At 38.5% G+C, this 20,753-nt stretch overlaps 1 protein-coding gene and 1 pseudogene across 2 annotated transcripts in view; both read left to right on the top strand.

The window, feature by feature from the left end:
* WDPCP (WD repeat containing planar cell polarity effector) overlaps positions 1 to 20,753 on the top strand; it is a 729,520-nt gene that overhangs the window by 178,335 nt on the left and 530,432 nt on the right. The window lies entirely within an intron of this gene.
* Positions 13,839 to 14,737, top strand: LOC134807901 (small ribosomal subunit protein eS4-like; annotated as a pseudogene).

A 20,753-nucleotide genomic window follows, 5' to 3' on the forward strand; every position in this document is an offset into this window, starting at 1 on the left:
TCCACAAACCTAGAGATGCCTGGGTGTTGTAGGTGGTGAGGGGTGGACAGGTCCCTGCCAAGCAGAGGCCAGCTGGACAGGGAACCAGACTGAGGGACTCTACTGTAAGGATGGGCCTGTGGGTTCTGAGAGTAGCTACCTTCACAATACTTCTATAACTTTTTTCTATTTACGAACAATGGGAAATACACTCAGTGTTTTTGCACTGAATGTTTTCAGGAACAAATTAATGACAATAAGTGGGAAATGCCAGTATATCTGAAATCCGCCCGCTTACCACCACCTGCACCACCTACATTCTAGTCTGTCATCATTTCTTGCCTAGATGATTGCAGTTGCCTTTAAATATTCCTCTTCCCCAGTCTATTCTCCACAGAACAACCAGAGTGACTTTTAAAAAATATCACTCAGAGGCCGGGCGCCACGGTGACTCACGCATGTAATCTCAGCACTTTGGGAGGCCGAGGCGGGCAGATCACGAGGTCAGAAGATCGAGACCATCCAGGCTAACACGGTGAAACCCCGTCTCTACTAAAAAATACAAAAAAATTAGCCGGGCTTGGTGGCAGGTGCCTGTAGTCCCAGCTACTCAGGAGGCTGAGGCAGGAGAATGGCATGAACCCAGGAGGCGGAGCTTGCAGTGAGTCGAGATCGGGCCGCTGCACTCTAGCCTGGGTGACAGAGCGAGACTCCGTCGCAAAAAAAAAAAAAAAAAAAAAAAAAAAAAAATCACCCAGAACCTGTCTCATCTGTACGCAAAACCCTCCCCAATAATTCATAGCCATAATTATAATAAAGTAGCCCTTACCATGGCTTGAAAGCCTCACACAACCTGGCCCTTACCACCCTCCCCAGCTTCAGCTCTTAGCACTCTGTCACTAACTCCACTCCAGCCATCCAGGCCTTCCAGCTTTTCCTTTACTTTGTGAAGCATGCTTCAACCTCAGGTCTTTGGCACTTACTTGGAATTCCCTTCCCTAGATAGTCTCATGGTTATTTCCCCCACTTTGTTCATTTCACCAAATGCCATCTTCTTGTAAAAGGCTCTCCTGACTACTCTTGTCTTAAAAGGCAGACACCTTTCATTCCTCAGCCCCCTTGCTCTTCTTCACTTTCCTTCATTGAACTTTACTACCTTGATAGCCTTTGTTTATTATTTTATTGTCTGTCCCTACGTTGAATGTAAGTTCATGAGGACAGTCACAGTCTGTTTCATTTATTGCTCTGTCTTCAGCACCTTGAATAGTGCTTGGCACATAGTAGGTACTCAGGACATTGTTTTTGATGCTGTTTTAGTTGCTCAAGTCGGCTTTTAATCTTGACTTTGTCTTCTCAGTCTCCATTCTATACATGGCTCCTGAGTAATTTCTGACTAGCTGCTCTTAGCTCTTGAAATATATCCCAATGTTTGTGTGTCTCCTTGGCTTTGGCCCATTTCTGGCTTCCAGTCAGGTTCCATGGCCCTCTCAGCCCGCCTGTAGCCCAGGTATTTGGCCTTGGCACTTCCCAATGCTAATGCCAGCCATTCTCCATGAATCTCAAGAATCGTGAATCTCTGTGACTTCCAAGCCACCAACCCAGTCTGCACCTGGGGCCAACCAAGCCTGACCCACTGTAGGGCTCTAGGTCTGAGGCAGAGAGGCAATCAGGGTATGGCCTCACTCTTCACTGGAATTGGGGAAGTAGACAGGTTGTTGCAGCAAGATCTTAAGATACTGATACCCAATGGTCAAAAGTGCTACTTGGGATCTTCCTGTTTTCCTAGAACTGGCAACTGGAACTCACAGTTGAGAACAAAAGGCACCAAGTACCCGCATTCTAAGTTCAGAGAAATAGGAGCTGTGATGTCAGCCAATTCCCCACAGGGCTTGCAAAGAGGTTCTTTTCAGCAGAACCAGCACAATAATCCCCCATCCTTCATCAGATTAATTTATATTAAAGGGTAGGAAATCCTGTTTCTGAGAATACATCCTACAGAGTCATTTGCACCATGTGAATTGATGTATATACAAGGTTACACATTGCAGTTCATAAGGAACTGGGGAAATAAATGATATGGTGCATACATACAATGGAATACTGTACAACTGTAAAGAAAGAATGAGAAAGTTCTTCATGTATTAATGGGGAAATATCTTCAAGATATATTGTTAAACTTTAAAAAAGGTTTAGAACAGCATATATAGTATTACACCTTTTGTGTAAAAAGGTAGTAAACAAGGACATATATAGATTTTGCTTCTGTGTGCATCAAGAACCTCTGGAAGGATGCACAAAAGCTAATAATAGTGATCACCTAAGAGTGAGGTGTGTGAACAGACAGAGGACAGAAGTAGTTTCTCTTTTGAATCATGTGAATGTATTAAAATATAAAAATTAACCCCTCTTAAAAATGAAAAATAAGAAAATTATCATGTACTGAGATGGAAAGATCTCTAAGACATAAGATTAAGCAAAAAAATTATAGAAGAGTGTATAGCAAGGTGTTATTTAAATATATATATATATACATGTGTATATATATACACATATGTAGCATGTATATATGTGTTTGTAATACTAGAATTTCTGTGGCAGAAGACACTGGTAATAGGCTTTCCACTGGAAAAGTAAACCAGATGGCTGGAGAAAGGGAAGGGGGTAATACGAAGAGAGAGCAATGTTCACCAAGTTCTCATTTGGTGAAGAGCCAAAATGTGTGAAAATGTGAGTTATGAGTCACACTTTCTCTGGGTTATGAGCCACACTTTCTTTGTGTCTCCCATTTGCTTCTTAACATTTCCTGGCCCCTTTGCAATTGGGCAGACCCACATGCATGGTTTTGGCCAATGAAGCATGAGTACAAATGACATGAGCCATTTCTGAGCTGAGATGGTGAAAGTCTATGTGTGATTCTCTAGTCTCTCATCTCTGGCTTGGTCTGGTTACTAGAATGGGGCTGAATATTCTGTGGGAGATGAGTGGGCTCAGGCATGAGGAGCTGAGAGCAAAGGCAAAGCTTAATCCCAGTACAGTCAGTCCCCCATATCTGTGGTTCCACATTCACAGATTCAACCAACCATAGAGTCAAAATATTTGAAAATTAAAAAAAAATAAAAATATACAAAATTTAAGACCAATACAGTATAACAATTATTTGCATGGCATTTACCTTGTACTAGGTATTATCGGTAATCCAGAGATGATTTAAAGTATGTAGGGGACTGTGCATAAGTTATATGTAAGTATTACACCATTTTATATAAGGGCCTCAACCATCCATGGATTCTGCTATCCCTGGGGGGTCCTGGAACCAATCTCCCACAGACACTGAGGGACAACTGTGCATATGTGGCTAAAGAACATGTTCCTTATTGTGGAAAGTTTGTCCTTTCACATCAAGCTTTTCCTCTGAAAGGAGAATACAAGAGAGTGAGGAAGGAAGAAGGCATCCAAATATTCAGCAACATGAAAAAAATCCATCCTCTGATCAGTGGACATCTCAGCCTGATTGTCCACATTTTCATCTTCCAATTAGTGACAAATGCATTGCCCATCTAGACCTACAGTCATTTTTTAAGTGGACAGAAATAATTTTAACTATTTCAGCCCTAAGAACCTCTATTCTGCCACTGCTTGTACCATAATGTTACAATCTTTTTCTCTCTGTGCCTCGTTTTAGATTATTTTTATTGTCTTCTCTTTAGCTTCATGGTTTATTCTTTTGCAATATCTAACCTGCTATTTAATTCTGTCCAGTAAAATTTTTACTTCAGATATTTTATTTTTCATCTCTAAAAATTTATTTTGTTTTTTACCCCAAGGTTTCTGTATCTTCCATTTATCTCTTTATTGTGCTCATATATTCTTTTAAATCCTTGAGCTTATTTATATTATTTCTGATAAGTCTTTTAAAGTTCTTGTCTAACTAATTTCATCATCTGTCATTTCTGGGTCTGTTTCTATCAACTGATTTTTCTCTGGGTTATGAGCCACACTTTCTTGTGTCTTTGCATGTCTAGTAATTTTTTTTTTTTTTTTTTTTGAGATGGAGTCTTGCTCTGTTGCACAGGCTGGAGTGCAGTGGCACGATCTCAACTCACTGCAACCTTTGTCTCCTGGCTTCAGGTGATTCTCGTGCCTCAGCCTCCCGAGTAACTGGGATTATAGGCACCGCCATTACACCTGGCTAATTTTTGTATTTTTAGTAGAGACAGGGTTTCGCCCTGTTGGCCCGGCTGGTCACGAACTCCTGACTTCAAGTGATCCACCTACCTCAGCTTCCCAAAGTGCTGGGATTACAGGCATGAGCCAACGTGTGTGGCCTCTAGTAATTTTTATTGGATATTGGACTTAAATTTTACATTGCTGAGTGCTGGATATTTTTGTATTCCTTTAAAGATTATCTTTACACTAGCAGAAAGTTATTTGCAGATTAGCTTAATCTTTTCCAGACTTGCTTTTAAGGTTTTTTGTCAGGGAGTTTATCTGGAGTAGCCTTACTCTAGGTCTAGTTTAGTCTCCCTATTAAAGTAAGTTTGACCTATCTGGGGTGTCTACTGAATTCTCCATGTATTCAGCAAAGTCTCTTCACTCTAGTTGGTGGGAACCTGATTCAGTCCCAATCCTGTGCAAGCTTTGAGTTATTTGGCTTCCAGTGTCCCAATAATTACTCTTTCCCGGCTCTTTGTTCCACCTCATAAAGTTTCCTCCTTTGCATGCACAAATTGATAGTCAAAGTCTGAAAAGGACCTCTATATAGATTTCTGGATCCTTTTTCACTGTAAAGCTCCCTTCTGTCCACTATTTATGATCTCTGTCTCCACTCAGCAAGACCACCAGGCTCTGTTTGGGTTCCCTCTTCCTGAGCTACTGCCAGGAAATAGCTTCCAGGAAGAAAGCCAGAGCAATTGAAGGATTCATCTTATTTTATTCCTTTCTCTTGAACATCATAGTACTGCACTGCCTATTATCCAATATCTGAGAATGGTTGTTTCTTTTTTGTCTAGTTATCTAGGTTTATTACCGGTAGTTGGGGAAGAGTGCAGACTTCTAGTAGTTACCCCTTAAGGGCCACAGTCTTACTTTAAACTCCCTTATCTGGGATTGTATCCATCCATATGCTCTACATTTTTGCTGAGAACAAATAGGATAAAGATCAATGGCCCACACTGAGTTGGACTTAAGTTTTCCAACCAGGTACTAAGAGCAGTTTAACTTGTAGTAAATTTGGCACATTTTATCTTCAGAGCCAACTGCATTTCATTTCTGAATCCTTTTATCCTCAGGTTCCTGCATTTCTATCAAATCTTTCCTCAGAAAGCCTAAAACATTTTAGAAGTGATCAAGCCTTAGCAGAAGAAAATGAAGCTCCAGTGCTGATAAATTGCAGCAGATGGTAGAGACTTTGTGGCAGGCGAGGAAGCCATCTGGTGGGATCCTTCCACACAGTTGCCTACCTGTAGACCCAGTGACAGTCCTGATTTCAAGCAAGTGAATTCTTTCCTTCTCGTCTCAAATAAAAACACACCTTTGCTTGCGTTGAGATCTGCTTCAGCTGAGGGCTTTCCTGTTTCTCAGTAATAAGTTCAAGTACTTGAATTTTACAAAAGTTTGTGAATTGCATAAGTGTTGTGACCCACCTTCACCCAGAGGTTGTGCCATCCAAGTTGCTGGAAGCCAAACGCAAGCCTCCAAAGTTAACTGGACATGGTGTCTGTGTCTGTGTCTGTGTGGGTGGCCAGGGAACTTATACTGGGCTAATGTTCTGTTCTTGCTAGAGCTTCACAGAAGCCTTCTGCAAATGCATCATGCCAGTGTCCATGTGTGGAACCATCAGGGCCACTTGCATCATTCAATATTGCATTATCTGAACAAATGGCCCTTCAGAATTGCAGCATTTAACTCACTGATTAAACTAGACTGTGGGTTTAAATTAATCTTTTTCTCCATATGGAGTCACGGCTTAAATTAGGCTGTTTATATCCTTGAGGAAAGTTATTATAGCTCCAGGAACACACGGCCAGATAAGAAGCATGCAGAAATCATCCTGATATAAGTCATGTGCTTATTGAAATTTTATTCATTCTTCAAGGTTAAGCTCAAATACCACTTTTTATGAGAAGTTGTGATGGGTAGTTTTACATGTCAACTGAGTTAGGTTATAGTACTGAGTTATTAGATCAAGCATTAATGTAGATGTTGCTGTGAAGGTATTTTGTAGATGTGGTGAACATCTATGATCAGCTGACTTTAAGTAATGATTACCCTCAGTAAGGCCGGTAGACCTCATCAAATCAGTTGAAGGCCTTAAGAGCAAAAACTGAGGTTTACCCAAGAAGAAATTCCATCTCAAACCTGCAACATTAACTCCTCCAGAGTTTCCAGCCTGCCTGCCTGCCTACCCAATGGATTTCAGACTTGCCAGCCCCCACATTGCACATTGTATGAGCCAATTTCTTATTTCTTAAAATAAGTCTCTGTGTGTGTGTGTGTGTGTGTGTGTGTGTTGTACACACATATAAAATAGATTTTGTTTCTCTGGAAAACCCTAATTGAAACGGAAGCCTTTTCTGACATCTCTAGACCAGAGTCACTTCCCCTTCCTCCGACTTAGCACTTAACTGTACACTACCTTTATTTTTATAATTTCATGTCTTCTATCCCCACATATTTTTGGTATGTATTTATAATATACCCATACTTGTTAAAGGACAGACTAAACTGCTATAATTAAGAAATTCAAAAGTATAGTGGCTTTTAAAAAAATAGAATTTTCCTCTCTAAACATTCCAGAGGATGAGCAGTCCAGGCTGACAGGGTGGCTCTGCTCTACACGGTCGGAAAGCAACCTAGGAACCATATTGTTGTTCTATCATCTCCAAGGGTGTTGTCTTTATTTATAAATGTCTTTATTGATAATGGTCTCAAGTTTGTCTCTTTGTATTCGAGGGAGACAAATTTCCAAAGCCCTGTACATCCAAGTCCACTAGGCTACTGCCAGTTCCCCACACTCCATCTTTCAGCCTTCTTGGCAAGGCATCTGGCAAAGTATTTTTAAAGTACTTATGTTGTTTTACCTCCTACTAACAATACTACAATTGTAATCATGTCTTTCCACCACAGACTTTGCCAACCCCAATGCATTGCACCTCTCATTGCATGTGAATGATGGCTCCTGTTCTATTCTCTCACCTTCTAACACCATGAAGTCCATGCCAGCTGGTCAGTTGCTAAGAAAACTACCTATGGTTACCAAGAAGGACCTCCAGGAAACCTCAGATTGCCCAAGGATCACTATAAGAAGTAAGAGCATCAATTCAGGATCCTTTTCACTTCACTTATCTTCCTCCAATTTTTACTCACAGCTTCCTGAGTCATACTAAGAACATATTTTTTCTTCTTTATCCCAGTTATCTCCCTAAAAGAAACTTAAGTAGGGTGAACATATGGATCATATAAGACAAGTAAAGAAGCCATGGCAAACTCCAGTACTAAAGTCACTGGGCGGGGCAAGTCCTGAAGGAATGATAGTGGGGACCACCTCCCTTCAAAATGTTTTTCAGTGGGATAAAGTCATTCACTAAAGCAGAAGTTCTCAAAGTATGTGTGGTCCCTGGACCAGCAGCATAAACATCACTGGGGAACTTGCTAGAAATACCAATTCTCAGGCCCCAACAGTGTCCTGAGTTTGAGTCATAAACTCAGGGAGTGGGGTCCAGCAATCTGTGTTTTAATAAGTCCTCCAGGTGACTGACTCAAGCTAAAGTTTGAAAACTACTGTACTGAACAAATCTTGGGAAACTTCATGTCATTCCATCTTGAGCAAAGGTCTTGGACGTAACATCCAAGCTGGTTATTCCATTATCTCATTCCAGACCCAGAGAAGAAGGCACAGCCTCTGCTGGATTCTTGGCTGTACACACCACTGTCTCAGGGGATCTCTCTGTAACACATCAACTGGTTTTCTCCTCTTATTGCCTTTGCTTCTCATTCCTGACCCCAGAGGTTGTCTGTCAGACTTGGTTTAAGCCTCTCTGGCCAAATACTGTATCTGTTGCTTTATCTGGTCTGTCTCTTTGGTTTCTGAACAAACCTTTCCCTTGGATCCTATATCTGTTTCCCTTTTGCTCCAAGTCCTGTAGCCATTGATCATTTCTGCTCTACTCCAGACCCCTCCCCACAAGCCCCCCTTTCTGGGAAAAGGAGTCAGAGTACCAAATTAACTTTTTCCATTAAAAAAGCAAAACAAGTTAATAGGCTGGCTGAGCAGAGGAATGATATTTGATGAATGATGAAATTTAAGAAGGACAAATATTAGGTATTTCTATGGAAAACAGTTATTCAGTTCCTTAGAAAATTAAGCAGAGTTATCTTATGACCTAATAATTTTACCATAGCTGTATATACCCAAGGTGTTTGAAAACATATTCCCACAAAATCTTGTACACAAATGTGTTTATAGCATCACTATTCACAATAACCAAAAGGTGGGAAAAAATCTAAGTGACTATCAGCTAATGAATGGATAAACAAAATGTGGCATATACATACAATGAAATATTATTCAGTCATAAAAGAAGTTCAGTTGTTACATGTTACCACATAAGTGAACCTTGGAAACATGCTAAGTGAAAGAAACCAGACACAAAAGACCACATGTTGTATGATTCCATTTAAATGAAATGTCCAGAATAGACAAATAGATACAGAAAGTAGTTTAGTAGTTACCAAGGGATGGGGAAGGGGAGAATAGGGACTAGCTGCTAATAGGTATGGGGTTTCTTTCTGGGGTGATGGGAATGTTCTAGAAGTAGGTAGTGATGATAGTTGCTCACCATAGTCAATATACTAAAGTGTACATACAAAATGGTGAATATGTTATATGAAGTATATATCTCAATTTTTAAATGCTATCAAAGAAAAAAAAGTTGTGGTAAGTATTGTACTTGGGCCCAAAACATCATATGAGTCCTAGCAATTGCTAAACAGCAATCCATGTGAAAATGATATGGGATTTTTAGTTAACTGGAGCCTAAACGAGGTAATTTTGCAATCTAACTGCTGAGAACACTAAGTTGATCTTTGATTGCAATTGGCAGTGTTCCACTTAAGGAAGAAGGTAGTCATTCTTTCTGCTGTGTTCACCAGAGTGGACCATTTCTAAGGTCTTGGATTCAGTTATGGGCATTTAAGAATGTTGCCAAAATTCAGCAATAAAAAGAGATTAACTACTTATTCATGCAACAAAATGGATGAATCTCAAAAGAATTATACTAATGAAAAAAGCCAGACACAAAAGTCTATACATTTTTTGGTTTCCATTTATATGACATTCTGAAAAAGACAAAACTATACGTACCCAAATCATATCAGGGGTTGCATGTTGTCAGAGGATGGAATTGACTGACTAGGGGCACCGTATTTTGGGATGATGTAAATACCTTGATTGTGGTGGTAATAATTACACAACTATACATTTCCCAACTCATTGAATGACATACACTTTAAAAGGATTAATTTTATTGTATATAAATAATACTTCAAAAAAAGAATACTGATGAATTTTAAAGTGACCAACGAGTCCAGATTTGGCCAGTATTTTCATTTTAGCACATGAAAGTCCCACATCCCTGGGACACCCCTAAGCCTCAGATAAATTGGAATTAGAGTGGCTAGATAGTGAGGAGTTTGAAACCATGAGAAAAACTTAGGGGGATAAGACTAAAGATTTGTCACATGCCTGACAGATTGGCCCACAGGGAAGCCCTAGATCATACAGAGAGGCAGATTTTGGCTCAAAAACCAAAGAATGTTCTATGATACTCTCCTATAGGCAGACGGGCTGTCTTAACCAGAAGAGTGTTCCTTTTCCTAAAAATATTCAAGGAGCTATCCGGGGCACCTGTAGGGGAGGTTTTTGGAAGGAATTCATGCATCAGTAAGAAGTTGGGTTACATCATTCATTCTCAAATGGTAGTATGCAGAGTTAAGGAAGTTGTTAGAGATATAGATTCTTGAGCCCCATTTCTGGAGTTCCTGATTGGTCAGGTTTCAGATGGGGCCCAAGAACCAAGTTTTTTTAAATTAAACTTTTTATTTTGAGATAATTATAAATTCACATGCAGTTGTAAAAAAAATAATAATAATACAGAGAGGGTCTTGTATCCTTTACCCAGTTTTACCCAGTGGTTACATCTTGCAAAAATATAGTACAATATCAAAACCAGGATATTGACATTTATACAGACAAAATAAAAAAAGGTTTCCATCACCTGAAGTTGTCCTTTTATAGGCAGTCACTTTCCTTTCACTCTCACCCACTCTGGAAACCACTAGCTTGTACTCCATGTCTATAATTTCATCACTTTATGAATGTTATATAAATGGAATCATACAGTATATAACCTTTGGGGATTGGCTTTTTTTTCACTCAGCATAATTCTCTGGAAATTCATCCAGGTTGCTGTATACATCAAGACAGGCTATTTGAAAATGCATAGGCTGGGTGTGGTGGCTCACACCTGTAATCCCAGCACTTTGGGAGGCCAAGACAGGTGGATCATGAGGTCAGGAGTTCAAGACCAACCTGGCCAAATGATGAACCCCATCTCTACTAAAAATACAAAAATTAGCTGGGCGTGGTGGCGGGCACCTGTAATCCCAGCTACTCAGGAGGCTGAGGCCAGAGAATCGTTTGAACCCAGAAGGCAGAGGTTGCAGTGAGCCAAGATTGCACCATTGCACTCCAGCCTGGGAGACAGGGTGAGACTCCATCTCAAAAACACAACAACAACAACAAAATGCATTATCAGAGGAGATGAAAGGAAAAAAGAAGAAAAAACAATGAAGCACACCTACAGGATATAGAAAATAGTCTCAAAAGGGCAAATCTAAGAATTAATGGCCTTAAAGAGGGTGTAGAGGAAGAGATAGGAGTAGAAAGTTTATTCAAAAGTATAATAAGAGAAGTTCCCAAACCTAGAGAAAGATCTCAATATCCAAGTACAAGAAGATTATAGAACACCAAGCAGATTTAACCCAAAGAAGACTACCTCAAGACATTTAAAAATCAAACTCCCAAAGATCAAGAATAAAGAAAGGATCCTAAAAGCAGCAAAAGAAAATAAACAAATAAGATGCAATGGAGCTCCAATATGTCTGGAAGCAGACTTTTCAGTGGAAACTTTACAGGCAGGAGAGAGAGGAGTGATATATTTAAAATGCTGAAGGAAAAACAAAGTTTTACTTTAGAATAGTATATCTGGTGAAAACATCCTTCAAACATGAAGGAGAAATTAAAAACTTTACCAAACGAACAAAAGCTGAGGGATTTCATTAACACCAGACCTGTCCTACAAGAAATGCTAATGGAAGGACTTAAATCAGAAAGAAAAAAAAAATGTGAACAAGCAGTATGTAATCACCTCAAGGTACAAACTTGCTGGTAATAGTAAGTACACAGAAAAACACAGAATATTATAATAATGTAACTATGGTGTGTAAACTACTCTTAAGTAAAAACATTAAATGATAAATCAATAAAAAATTGTAACTATGACAACTTTTCAAGACAGAGAGAGTACAGTAAGATACAAATGGAAACAACAAAAAGTTGAAAAGCATGGGAGGAAGGGTGAAGTTAAGGCATAGAAATTTTATTAGTTTTCTTTTTGCTTGTTTGTTTATGCAGAGTTGTTATCAGCTTAAAATAATAAGTTATAAGATAGTATTTGCAAACTTCATGGTAACCTCCAACCAAAAACCATACAATGAATACACAAAATATAAAAAGCAAGAAACTAGATCATATCATTAGAGAAAATTACCTTCACTAAAAGGAAGACAGGAAGGGAAGAAAGAAGGAAGAGAAAACCGCTAAACAACTGGAAAACAAATAACAAAATGGTAGGAGTAAGTTCTTATCAGTAATAACAATGAATGTAAATGAACTAAACTCTCCAATCAAAAGACATAGAGTGGCTGAATGGGTGAAAAACAAGAACCAGTGATCCCTTGCCTACAAGAAACACACTTCACCTATAAAGACACACGTAGACTGAATGTAAAGGGATGGAAAATGATAGTCCATGCTAACGGAAACCAAAAAAAAGCAGGAGTAGCTATACTTATATCAGACAAAATAGATTTTAAGAGAAAAACTGTAAGAAGAGACAAAGGTCACTAAATAATGATAAAGGAGTTAATTCAGCAAGAGAATATAACAATTGTAAATATATATGTGCCCAACACTGGAGCACCCAGATATATAAAGCAAATATTATTAGAGCTAAAGAGAGAGATAGACTCCAATATAATAATAGCTGGAGACTTCAACTCTCCACTTTCAACATTGGACAGATCTTCCAGACAGAAAAATAAATAAATTGCACCAGACTTAATCTGCACTATAAACCAAATGGACCAAATAGATATTTTCAGAACATTTCATCCAATGGCTGCAGAATACACATTCTTTTTCTCAGCACTTGGATCATTCTCAAGGGTAAACCATATGTTAGATCACAAAACAAGCCTTAAAACATGCAAAAAAAATTGAAATACTATCCAGCATCTTCTCTGATCACAATGGAATACAACTAAAAGCTAATAACAAGAGGAATTTTGGAAACTATGCAAATATATGGAAATTAAATAATATGTTCCTGAGTGATGAGCGTGTGAATGAAGAAATTAGGAAGAAAATAAAGCATTTCTTGAGACAAGTTATAATGGCAACACAACATACCAAAACCTTTGTGGTACAGCAAAAGCATTACTAAGAGGGAAATTTATAGCTGTAAGTGATTACATCAAAAAGAAAAAAGGCTTCAAGTAGACGACCTAACAGTGCATCTTAAATAACTAGAAAAGCAAGAGCAAAGCAAGCTCAAAATTGGTAGAAGAAAAGAAAAAATAAAGATCAGGGCAGAAATAAGTGAAATTGAAATGAAGAAAACAACACAAATGATTAATGGAAGGAAAAGTTGGTTTCTTGAAAAGATAAACAAAATGGATAAACCTTTAGCCAACTAAGAAAAAAAGAGAGGAGATCCAAATAATCAAAACAGAGATGAAAAAGGACACATTACAGCTGATACTGCAGAAACTCGAAAAATCATTAGTAGCTATATGAGCAACTATATGCCAATAAATTGGAAAATCTAGAAGAAATGGACAAATTTCTAGATGCATACCACATACCAAGATTAAACCATGAAAAAATCCAAAACCACAACAGACCAATAACAGGTGACAAGATTGAAGTCATAATAAAAAGTGTCACAGTAAAGAAAAGCCCAGGACCCAATGGCTCCAATGCTGAATTCTACCAAACATTTCATGAAAAACGAATACCAATCCTCCTAAAACTATCCTAAAAAATAGAGGAGAAGGGAGGCCGGGCACGGTGGCTCACGCCTGTAATCCCAGCACTTTGGGAGGCCGAGGTGGGTGGATCACGAGGTCAGGAGTTCAAGACCAGCCTGGCCAACATGGTGAAACCCTGTCTCTACTAAAAATACAAAAATTAGCTGGGCGTGGTGGCAGGTGCCTGTAATCCCAGCTACTTGGGAACCTGAGGCAGAGAATTGCTTGAACCCAGGAGGCGGAGTTTGCAATGAGCTGAGATTGCGCCACTGCATTCCAGCCTGGGTGACAGAGCAAGACTCTGTCTCAAAAAAAAAAAAAAAAAGTAGAGGAGAAAGAAATACTTGCAAATTCATTCTGTGAGGCCAGTATTACCCTGATACCAAAACCAGACAAAGATACATCAAAAAATAAAACTATAGGCCAATATCCCTGATGAACATTGATGCAAAAATTCTCAACAAAATACTAACAAACCAGATTAAAAAGATCATTCATCACTCTTTCTATGCCTAGCACAACCATGGCTTTGGTCCTAAGAAGCATCTGAAGTGAGTACCAGCTCCAAAGCATTGGATGCTGGATAAATTGATTGGTGTGTTTACTCCTCATCCATCCACTGGTTCCCACAAGTTGAGAAAGTACCTCCCTGTCATCATTTTCCTAAGGAACAGACTTAAGTATGCCTTGACAGGAGATGAAGTAAAGAAGATTTGCATGCAGTGGTTTATTAAGATCAATGGCAAGGTCCAAACTGATGTAACCTACCCTGCTTGGATTCATGGATGTCATCAGCATTGACAAGACTGGAGAGAATGTCCGTCTGATCTATGACACCAAGGGTCACTCTGCTGTTCATCATATTACATCTGAGGAGGCTAAGTACAAGTTGTGCAAAGTGAGAAAAATCTTTGTGGGTACAAAAAGAATTCCTCATCTGGTGATTCATGATGTTCACACCATCCACTACCCTGATCCCCTCACCAAGGTGAGTAACAGATTCAGATTGGTTTGGAGACTGGCAAGATTACTGATTTTATCAAGTTCAACATTGGTAACCTGTGTATGGTGACTGAGGGGTGCTAACCTGGGAAGAATAACCAGGGAGAGACATCCTGGATCTTTTCATGTGGTTCATGTGAAAGATGCCAGTGGCAACAGATTTGTCACCCACCTTTCCAACATTTTTGTTATTGGCAAGAGCAACAAATCATGAACTTCTCCTCCCTGAAGAAAGGGTATCTGCCTCACCATTGCTGAAGAGAGAGACAAGAGACTGGCAGCCCAACAGAGAAGTGGGCGAAATGGTCTCTAGAGACATGTTAGAAAGCTTTTTGTACTTAATTAAAGATAATATAGCATGAAGAAGAGATCATTCATCATGACCAAGTTGGATTTATCCCAGGAATGCAAGGATTGTTGAACATACACAAGTCTATGAATATGATACATCATACCAACAGAATGAAAGCCTAAAACCATATGATCATTTCAACAGATGCCAAAAAAAGCATTTGATAAAATTCAACATCCCTTCATGATAAAAGAAAAACCTCAAAAAACTGAGTGTAGAAGGAACATAACCTCAACGTAATAGAAGCCATATATAATAGACCCACAGCTAGTATCATACTAAATGGGGAAAAACTGAAAGCCTTTTCTCTCAGATCTGCAACACAACAAGGATGCCCACTTTTGTCACTGTTATTAAACATATTACTGGAAGTCCTAGCTACAGCAATCAGAGAAGAGAAGGAAATAAAGGGTCTCCAAATTGGAAAGGAAGAAGTAAAATTATCATTGTTTGAAGATGATATGATCCTATATTTGGAAAAACCTAAAGGCTCCACACACACAGAGACATATGCACACAAAAACTATTACAAGATAAACAAACTCAGTAAAGTTGAAGGATACAAAAATCAACATACAAAAATCAGTAGCATTACTGTATGTTAACAGCAAGCAATCTGAAAAAGAAATCAAAATAGTAATCCCATTTACAATAGCCACAAATAAAATAAAATCCCTAGGAATTTTCCAAAGAAGTGAAAGATCTCTATAATGAAAATTCTAAAATAGTGATGACACCAAAAAAAAAAAAAAAAAAGAAAGAAAAGATATTTCATGTTCATGGATTGGAAGAATCAGTATTGTTAAATGTCCATACTACCCAAAGCAATCTACAAATTCAATGCAATCCTTATCAAAATGCTAATGGCATTCTTCACAAAAATAGAAACAACAATTCTAAAATGTATATAAACCACAAAAACCCACACTAATCAAATCTATCCCAAGCAAAAATAACAAAACTGGAGGAATTATGTTACCCAACTTCAAATTATACTACATCAAGATAGGGTAAGAAAAAAAATTATACTACAGCGCTATAGTAAACAAAACAGCATGGGACTGGCATAAAAACAGACACATAAACCAGTGGAACAGAATAGAGAGTCCAGAAACAAATCCCCATATGAACTCATTTTCAACAAAGGTGCCAAGAACATATACTGGGAAAAAGTCTCTTCAATAAATGGTGCTGGGAAAAATGGATATTCATATGCAGAAGAAAGAAACTAGACCTCTATCTCTCACCATAAACAAAAATCAAATAAAAATGGATTAGAGACTTAAATCTAAGATCTCAAACTATGAAACTACTAAAAAAAAATTGGGGAAAGTCTCCAGGACATTGGTGTAGGCAAAAATTTCTTGAGTAATACCCCACAAGCACAGGCAACCAAAGCAAAAATGGACAAATGGGATCACATGAAGTTAAAAAGACTTTGCACAGAAATGGAAACAATCAATAAAGTGAAGAGACAACTACTAGAATGGGAGAAAATATTTGCAAGCTGCCCATCTGACAAGGGATTAATAACCAGAATAAGTAAGGAGCTCAAACAACTCTATAGGGAAAAATCTAATAATCCAATCCAAAAAATGGGCAAAAGATGTGCAGAGACATTTCTCAAAAGAAGACATGCAAACAACAAACAGGCATATGAAAAAGTGCCCAATATCACTGATCATCAGCAAAATGCAAAACAAAACTACAGTGAGATATCATCTCACCCCAGTTAAAATGGTTTATATCCGAAAGACAGGCAATAAGAAATGCTGGCAAGGATGTGGAGAAAAGGGAATCCTCATACACTGTTGATGAAAATGAAATTAGTACAACTACTATGGAGAACAGTTTGGAGGTTCCTCAAACATCTAAATATAGAGCTGGGTATATACTCAAAGGAAATCAGCATATTGAAGAGATATCTGCACTCTCATGTTTATTGTAGCACTGTTCACAATAGCCAAGATTTGGAAGCAACCCGAGTGTCCCTCAACAGATGAATGGATAAATAAAATGTGGTACATATACACAATGGAGTACTATTTAGCTATAAAAAGAATGAAATCCTGTCATTTGGAACAACATGGGTGGAACCAAAGATCATTATGTTAAGTGAAAAAAGGCAGGCGCAGAAAGACAACCATCCCATGTTCTCATTTATTTGTGGGATCTAAAAATCAAATCAACTGAATTCACGGAGATAGAGTAGAAAGATGTTTACTAGGGACTGGGAAGGTTAGTAGGAGGTTAGAAGGAAGATGGGGATGGTTAACGGGTACAAAAAATAGTTCGAAAGCATGAATAAGACCTAGCATTTGATTGCACAGCAGGGTGACTATAGTCGATAATAATTTAATTGTACATTTAAAAATAACTAAAAAAGTATAATTGGATTTTTTGTAACACAAAAAATGAATGCTTGAGGGGATGGATACCCTACTCTCCATGATGTGATTATTACGCATTGCATTCCTGTATCAAAACATCTCATATTCCTGATAAATATATACACTTACTATGTACCCACAAAAATACAAACAAAATATTTTATTTCTTTTTATTGTCAAGTAGTATTCCATGGCATGGATGTGCCACAATATGTTTAACCAATTATTCACCTGGTGAAGGACATCTAAGTTTGTTCAAGTTTTGGACCACTATAAAGAAAACTATATAAACACTCATTTGCAGGGTTTTGTTTGGTTTTGTTTTGTGTTTTTCAGAGAGTCTCACTCTTTTGCCCAGGGTGGAGTGCAGTGATGTGATCACAGCTCACTGCTGCCTCAACCTGCCAGGCTTAAGCAATCCTCCTGCCACTGCCACCTGAATAGCTGGGACTACAGGGGAACACTGCTACATGCAGCTAATTTTTCATGTGCAGGTTTGTATATTAACATTAAATCTGGCCGGGCATGGTGGCTCACACCTGTAATCCCAGCACTTTGGGAGGCCGAAGCGGGAGGATCACAAGGTCAGGAGATCGACCCCATCCTGGCTAACACGGTGAAACCCCGTCTCTACTAAAAATACAGAAAATTAGCTGGGCGTCGTGGCGGGCGCCTGTAGTCCCAGCTACTCGGGAGGCTGAGGCAGGAGAATGGCGTGAACCCGGGAGGCGGAGCGTGCAGTGAGCAGAGATCGCGCCACTGCACTCCAGCCTGGGAGACAGCGAGACTCCGTCTCAGAAAAAAACAAACAAACAAACAAACAAACAAAAACAACATTAAATCTTGATCTCTCTGGAATAAGCGCCCAAGAATGCAACTTCAGGGTGATATGGAGGTTGCATGTTTAATTTTTCAATAAACTGCAGTATTGTTTCCATAATGACTGTACCGTTTTACTTTCCTACCAGCAATGTGTGAGTGATCTAGTTTCTCCACATTTTTGACAGCATCTGATTTTGTCACTATTTTTTATTTAAGCCACTTTGTTACGTTTGTAGTAATAACTCATCATGGTTTTAATTTGTATCTCTAATGGCTAATGATGTTAAATACCTTTATATGTTCTTGACACCTGCATATCTTCTGCTATGATTTAAATGTTTTTGTCCTGTGAAACTCATGTTGAAATTTAATCCCCAATGTAACAGTATTAAGAAGTGAGGACTTGCCATGGATTAGTGGGTTACCATGGTAGTGGGTTAGTTAACATAAGAATGGGTCTGTTATAAAAGCCAGTTTGACTCTCAGTGTGCCCCTCTCACCTTGATCTTAGACTCCTCAACCTCTAGAACTATAAGAAATAAACTTCTAGGCCAGGTTAGGTTGCGCACACCTGTAATCCCAGCACTTTGGGAGGCTGAGGCAGGAGAGTTGCTTGAGGCCAGGAGTTTGATAGATCAGCCTGGGCAACACAGTAGACCCTGTCTCTACAAAATTATTTTTTAAATTAGCCAAGCATGATGGCGCATGTTTGTAATCTTAGCTACTTGAAAGGCTGAAGCAGGAGGATCTCTTTTTTTTGAGATGGAGTCTCACTCTGTCACCCAGGCTGGAGTGCAGTGGTGCAACTTGGCTCACTGTAACCTCCGCCTCCTAGGTTCACTCCACTGCACTCCAACCTGGGCAACAGAGGATTTTGAATTATGAATTCAGTTTACTTAGTAGCTATACAATGTTTCAAATTCTCTATTTCATATTGGATGAATTGTGTTTTTTAAGAAATTGATTCATTTCACCTAAGTTGCCAAATTTCTGAACATAGAATTGTTCTTAATATTCCCTTATTATTCTTTGAGTGTATGCAGGTTCTATAATGATATCCCTGTTTTCTTCTTGATATTACTAATTTGTGTCTTCTCTCTGTTTTTTCTTTTCAGCCACCCTAGAGGTTTGTCAACATTGCTAATGTTTTCAAGGAAACAGTTCTTTGTTTCATTGATTTTTTCCTTTTTTTTTTTTTTCTTTTTTTCGAGACAGAAGCTCCCTCTGTCACCCAGGCTGGAGTGCAGTGGTGTAATCACGACTCACTGCAACCTCAAACTCCTGGGCTCAAGTGATCCTCCCACCTCAGCCTCCTGATTAGCTAGGACTACAGGCATGTACAACCATACCTCGTCAATTTTTTAAATTTTATAGAGACAGAGTCTCACTATATTGCCCAGACTGGTCTCATAATTCAGGCCTCAAGCAATCCTCCTGCCTCTGCCTTCCAAAGTGTTGGGATTACAACTGAGAGTCACTGCACCCAGCCCATTTTTTCATTTTTTAAAAGCTTTATTGAGGTATAATTGATAAAATTGTATATATTTAAAGTGTACAAGATGATTTGATATATGTATAGATTGTGAAATGATTACCACAATGAAGTTAATTAACATAATCATCGCCTCACATAGATACCTTGGATGTGTGTGTGTGTGTGTGTATGTGAGAGAGAGAGAGAGAGAGAGAATGAGAGAGAGAGAATGCTTAAGATGTACTCTCATAGCAAATTTCAAGTATACAGAACAATATTTTTAAGTATAATTCTCACACTGTACATTAGAACCTCAAATTGTATTCATCTTATTACTGAAGGTTTGCACCCTTTGCCCACCATCTCTTCATTTCCCACAGCTCCAGTCCATGGCAACCACCATTCTACTCTGTTTCTATGAGATCACAATGGCAGTATTTCCTTCATTTTATGACTCAATAATATTCTATTGTACATACATGACACATTTTTTATCCATTGATAAAATCCAATCCAATGTTCATCCATCCAATGAACATGAGAGTGTAGATATCTCTTTAAGATACTGATTTCCGTGACTTCAGAGATATACCCAGACTTGGGATTGCTGGATTATATAGAAGTTTTATTTTTAGTTTTGTAAGGAACCTCCATGCTGTTTTCTATAGTAGCTATACCAATTTACATTCCCACCAAAAATTTGAGACAGTTTTCATTTATCCACATTTTTGCCAACGCTTGGTATCTTTTGATATTTTTTATTAGAGACATCCTAACAGATGTGAGATTATCTCTCATTGTGGTTTTGATTTGCATTTCCCTGACGGTTAGTGATGTTTAGTACCCTTTCCTGTATCTGCTGGCCATTTGTGTATCTTCTTGGAAAAATATTCATTCAGGTCTTTTGCCCATTTTGAAACCAGATTATTTGTGTTTTTATTGTTTTTTTGTTTGTCTGTTTGTTTGTTTTGCTATTGAGCTGTATGAGTTCCTTATACATTTTAGTTGTTAGCCCCTTATATCAGATATATTTTCTCCCATTCTGTAGGTTGCCTTTCCATTTTGTTGATTGTTTAGTTTGCTGTGCAAAAGCTTTTTTTTTTTTTTTTTTTTTTCCTGATGTAGCCACTGGTTTTTTTTGTTTGTTTCTTTGTTTTTGTTTTTTTGTTTTTTCTTTTTTTTTGTGAGACGGAGTCTTTCTCTGTCACCTAGGCTGGAGTGCAGTGGCATGATCTCGGCTCACTGCAACCCCCATCTCCCAGGTTTAAGCAATTCTCTGCCTCAGCCTCCTGAGTAGCTGGGATTAAAGGTACATGCCACCATGCCCAGCTAATTTTTTGTATTTTTAGTAGAGGTGGGGTTTCAC

The sequence above is a fragment of the Pan troglodytes genome, chromosome 12 (assembly GCF_028858775.2).
Source record: "Pan troglodytes isolate AG18354 chromosome 12, NHGRI_mPanTro3-v2.0_pri, whole genome shotgun sequence".
Lineage (NCBI taxonomy): Eukaryota > Metazoa > Chordata > Mammalia > Primates > Hominidae > Pan > Pan troglodytes.